The sequence below is a fragment of the Balaenoptera ricei genome, chromosome 7, assembly GCF_028023285.1.
Source record: "Balaenoptera ricei isolate mBalRic1 chromosome 7, mBalRic1.hap2, whole genome shotgun sequence".
NCBI lineage: Eukaryota > Metazoa > Chordata > Mammalia > Artiodactyla > Balaenopteridae > Balaenoptera > Balaenoptera ricei.
In genome coordinates this window covers 93262341-93268340 of record NC_082645.1, presented here as the reverse complement: position 1 = coordinate 93268340, position 6000 = coordinate 93262341, and positions in this window count along the sequence as shown.

Here is a 6000-nt window from a genome sequence, read left to right as displayed (position 1 = left end):
TGTAGTTTTGAAATATATTTTCAAATTGCTCTCCTTGAGGGGATATAACAATCTACACTCCCACCTATAAAGTTTGAGAGATAGTCATTGTATTTCATGTTTTCAAAATATTCTGTTGAACAGAAGACCCATACTTGATTAAGCCATTCCCTTATTTCTGTACCTTTAAGCTCTGTCCCTATTCAATAGAGAGACCTACTTCCATAGCCCTAGAAATCGAGAACTTGATCCTTTGACTTATAAATCACACAGCTTCTCCACAAAACCACAACAACAACAGCAACAAAAAACCCCAACCACCCAACTCTACTTTACTTTATATACAGGGATGTCCTCCTAAAACAATATGTAAAAATAACATTTTTGTAAATAAAATCAAACAACTAACAAGAAAAGTCAGCATAATTCGGTAGAAACAGTACAGATTTTGAGGTCAAAGGAGTAATTTTTCATCTTTCTAAGTTGTATGATCTTGGACAAGCCACTTAACCTCTCTGAACTATAATTTTCCCCTCTGAAAAAGAATCTAGTATTACATGTTTTGACATGAATGACAATGTACGGAAAGTCCATCTAACCTGAGCTGATAGCCAGCTCAGGACCCATGTCTTACTCTCTGTTTCACCCCCTGTATCCAGAGCAGTTCCTGGGATGTAGCGTCTACTCAATATGCAGCGGATGAATGAAGCATATTTCCACTTGTCCACAGGATAAGTGACCTGTCCAAGGTCAGGTAACAAACGACCAAGAAAATTTAAAGGTAGCCAAGGCAGGAGTCACATAGGTATATCTGACTGTTATCTCTCTATCTGACCAAAGACTTCATAATTGTCCTCAGCTTTGCTTTATTCCAAGTGAAGAGCTGTCAGGAAGAACATCTTCTATAAGGTTTTTCACAGTCACTCGCCTCCCTTACTTACTCATGTATCCCATACTTTCAAGACAGTGTTTTTTTCTCTAGAGAAGTGAGACTTGATTTTATATCTGGGCTCCAACTCTACCTCTTAGCCTTAGATCAAACCTGTTCTTTAAAATCATCCAATTCCCAACTCCGTGTATCTGGCCCTTTCCTTTGGATATAATATTATATTTATACCCAAATAAAATATTCTCTGACCTCTGTCCCACCTTCCCTATCCCTTTCTTAACTCCCCACCAATGAAGTTCTGGGACCCATATTAATTTTCCGATATTATCTCAAGCTTTCATGGTTTTGAGTCTGCAAGCCAGCTCTGTAATTTGATGGTAAGACCCAGAAATTTTAAATTATCTGCCCAAGTTTACAGAGTGAATTGGGGGCCTGGGTGGACTTAAACTCAGGTCCTCAGGTTCCAGGTCCAGAGCTTGGTCAACAGCCTCTCCCTTATGCTCACTCCCCACAATTTTACATTTGCGATGTGCATTTGTGTCTAGTTGCTCACGTAATCATCATAATAGTCTCAGGGGGCATGACCTCATCGCAGTTGCTGGGGGGCAAACCATCTCAAAATTCAGAGGCTTAAAACAACAAGCACTTCCTACTCTAGCTCCTGCATCTGCAGTTCATGTGAAGGTTGGATAGGCAGACCTGCCCATCTTGACTGGTTTTGTTCCTGCATCTCTGGGTCGGCTAGGCGGCTCTGTTCTAGACTGGGCTGGGCTGGGGCAGCTTCCTTGGGGCAACTCTGCCCCATGTACCTCTCACCCCCCTCCTGGGACCAGTGGGCCATCCCAGGCATGCTCTTCTCATGGAAATAGCAAAGATGCAAGAGACCACATCCAATGACACAAGCACGCTTTCAAGTCTCTCCTAACATCCTATTGACCAAAGCAGGTGTTACAGTCAGAATCAGTGGTTTGGAGAAGACACTCATCTCTTTACGGGAAGAACTACAAAGTCAGATGGCAGAGGGTAGAGATATAGGGAGGGATGAAGATTGGGGGCATTAATACAATCTACCAGCTCTCAAATATCAAGCCGTCCTAAGTTAAGCTAATTTTTCTTCACGCCTCCAAGCACAGGCCAATGCTCTAAAGCATGGTCTCTCCTTCTCATAGGTATCAGAGCACATGCGTGTAGCAAGAACGGGTTCTGACGGCACTTCCTTTGCTGGTAACTTCAGCACAAGGCCATACTTTGGCCTGCTGCAGCAGGGTAAACAGAGAACGAGGGTGACAAGCCGGCACTGGCTCCAACCTCCTGGCTCTGTATCTAGCTGCGCCCACCGCAATGGCTTCTTAGAATGTGATTCACTGCTCTAGGAAGAGAAAAGTAATTGAGGGTGTAATTTAGATTGGGAAAATTGCTCTGAAAAAAAAAATTAGAGAGCAACAGACCAAACACTCTGGCTTGAAGGGAGTTTTATACCAAAAATCCAGGGAAACTGAACAAAGCAGAAAAAGTGATGTGGCGAAATGGAAGGGTAGGTGGGCACCCTACGGAGGCAGAAGTGAGAGGCGGGGGAGAGATCTAAAACCAGGAAGAACAATGAACAATATAAAGAAAGTCCGAAATAATTGTAGAGGAGAAATATGGAAAAGCAACAAGCCTCACAGTTTCTGAGATTTGTTTTGATTTCTGGAAGGGCTCAAGAAGGAAGACTTCCACATGCAATACCAAGTTTTTAAGGACAATGTCTCCAAGAGATTTCTTGCACACCCTACACTTTCCGTTGCCAGAATAAATACACTAGGAAGCTGATCACCTACGACATGAAATCCAAACAAACTGAACAAACTCAGGGAAACCTGAGAAGATCCAATTTCCCACTCAGATAACTTTGTGATCATCAGTTCTCTGTCTGGTTTAGATTAGAAGCTCACTATACAGAGACCTTCATAATTATACAAATAACAATATTCACATGTGAATATGCTACGAATGTTAAATTAAATAATAATAGTAATGTCACTAGCCACAAAGTTGTACTGACTAAGGCCACACACGTGTCCATCTGTGGGTTAGAAGAATAGCTCAGTGTCCTTAGCTGCCCAATGAAAGCCTTACCTAGCCTCTCCCCCAGGAGTGTTTGGACTTTCTCTAATTTTCTCTCATTCAGCTTGTTAAACCATCCTAAATCTTTTTTTCTTGGCCCATTTCCTCACCTGGGAAAGAAGGAAATAAAAATACATGACCATCAAGGTCCACTCCAGTACACACAGGTAATGCTGTGATTTTTCTCCACCGCCATCCCAGCTCATTCCACTGTACATTGAAAGGATGAAATCAGTGTGGCATTTATCTTTGTCCAGGTATTTACTAGCAGAAGTCAGTTGACACACATATCTAAAATAAAAACCATGATTGACATAAAAAAAAAATAATAAAATAAAATAAAAACCTTCATGGTGGTACAGCATGAAAAATCTCTTCAGGTTAAGCTGTCCCAGTTACAAACTCTGTACCCTTGGGCAAGTTACCACATCTCTTTACGCCTAGCTTTCCTCATCTGCAAAATGGAAGAAAGAAGAAAACCTACTAGTATTGGGTGTTATGAGGTGTGAAGACTGAATGAGGTCATGCACAAGACATTAATGAGGGACTTGCTCCATACATTTTTTTATTATTATCAGCAAATGTGATTTGGCACCCCTTGGGATGGCTGGTGTTCTTTCACTAAGGTGTGAATGCTGAGAAAAGTTGTTTATAAATGAAAGATCTTGTTTAGAAAAACAAAACTTTTTCATCCTTGTTGACTTGCTAATGTGAAATAAGACTTATGCATGCAACACAGGAAGTAGCAGCCTGGGTTGAGGCATAAATGTAGCCTGGGTTTCTTCTTATTTTCTTTCATTTTGGTTTATCTGTTTCTATGCATTTAGTTTGGTTCATCCTACTTCTCTACTTTCTACCAGTGAGACAGTGGTTCTCAATGGTGACAGCACACTAGAATCATTTGGGAGCTTTGAAAATCTCTATACCGGAACTATCTACGCTGTTAGAAGTCAGGATAGTGGCTGGGGGGTGGGAGGAAAGGGGAGCGGCTAGAAGGAAGCATGATGCCAACTTCGAGGGTGCTCCTGAAGTTCTGATTCTTGAGCTGGGTGGTGGTTACACAGTTACCTTCAGGTTTTAAAAATTAATTGTGATGTATACTTAGGTATGTGCACGTTTCTATGTGTATAATATACTTCAATAAAAAGTTAAACACAAATCCCTATGCTGAAGTTGCACTGAAGAACCATTAAATCAAAATCTTTATGGGTGGGACCCTGGTGTCAACATTTTTGTAAAGCTTCCCTGGTGATTGCAACGTGTAGCCAAGGTTGAGAGCTGCTACAGAGGTTCTTCTGACCACAGTGGGCCCAGATCTCAGAAGTGGCATTCAAGCCAATTGCAGCAAGCCCTTTGGAGCAGCCAGGAGTCAGTGGGACTGAACTGGTATTTGTTTAGGCAGGTCCCAAATCCAGGTGGTATTATTGGGGCAAGAGCTTTGGACCTGGATAGAAATCTAGGTTTAATATCCGGCTGTCACTCTGGACATTGAGAGACTTTGGGCTAGTCACATAGATAACGTCACAGAATTGCTGCTTCCTCATCTGTTAACTGGAGCTCACGCTAGGACTCCTCCTTACCTTGGGTGGCTGTTCCTTCCCATACATCAAGGGCTCCATAAATGAGCTATTATTATAAGATGTTGCGAATTTGCTAGTGACCCAAAAGAAGCCACTTTGTCTTTGCCTCGGATATCCTGCAGAGCTGCTAGGCAGTATTTTTACATTGTCACTGTTATTGCTCCTACCACTCAAGAGGGTGAGTGCACCCTCTTGTACTGGACCAATAAGGAAGGAAGAGGTACCGATTTGGGTTTTTGTTGTAATCAATGACTTGCTCATTGCGCATTGATTTGCAGCCGCACAGACTCAAGAGCACGTAGATGGGATAGCGGCTATTGCGCGGCTGCCTCTGGGCATTCCCTTTGGTGGGGCTTAACTAAGTCAACCCGGCGTTCCATCCCTTGAGAGAGGATGCTAACTTCTCTTGTCTGCACCTTCTACTTACCTCACCAGAGAAAACATACAGATGGCAAATGAGCATATAAAAAGATGCTTCATGTCATGTGTCACTAGGGAACTGCAAATTAAAACAACAATGAGCAATTGCAAATTAAAACAACAATTAAAACAAAATTAAAACTACATGCCTATTAGAATGGCCAAAATCCAAAACACTGACAACACCAAATGTTGGCTAGGATGCAGATCAACAGAAACTCTCATTCATTGCTGGTGGGAATAGAAAATGGTACAGCTACTTTGGAAGACAGTCTGGAAGTTCCTTACAAAAGTAAACATACTCTTACCATACATTCCAGCGCTCCTTGGCATTTACCCAAAGGAGTTGAAAACTTATGTCACACAAAACCCAAACACAGACATTTTTAGCAGCTTTATTCATAATTACCAAAACTTGGAAACCACCAAAATGTCCTTCAGTAGGTGAAGGGATATATAAACTCTGGTATATCTAGACAATGGAATATTATCCAGTGCTAAAAAGAAAAGAGCTATCAAATCATGAACAGACATGGAGCAACCATAAAATGCATACTACTAAGGGAAAGAAGCCAATCTTAAAAGGCTACTTACTCTATGATTCCAACTAAATGACAGCCTGGAAAAAGGAAAAACTGTAGATTAATGGTTGCTAGGGGTTGGGAGAACGAAGGGATTAATAGGTGGAGCATAGAGGATTTTTAGGGCAGTGAAAATATTTCTTATGCTACTATAATGGTGATTACATGTTATTATACACTTGTCAAAACCCATAGAATAGGGGCTCCCTGGTGGCGCAGTGGTTGGGAATCTGCCTGCCAGTGCAGGGGACACGGGTTCGAGCTCTAGTCTGGGAAGATCCCACGTGCCGCAGAGCAGCTGGGCCCGTGAGCCACAACTACTGAGCCTGCGCGTCTGGAGCCTGTGCTCCGCAACAAGAGAGGCCGCGATAGTGAGAGGCCCGCGCACCGCGATGAAGAGTGGCCCCCGCTTGCCACAACTAGAGAAAGCCCTCGCACAGAAACG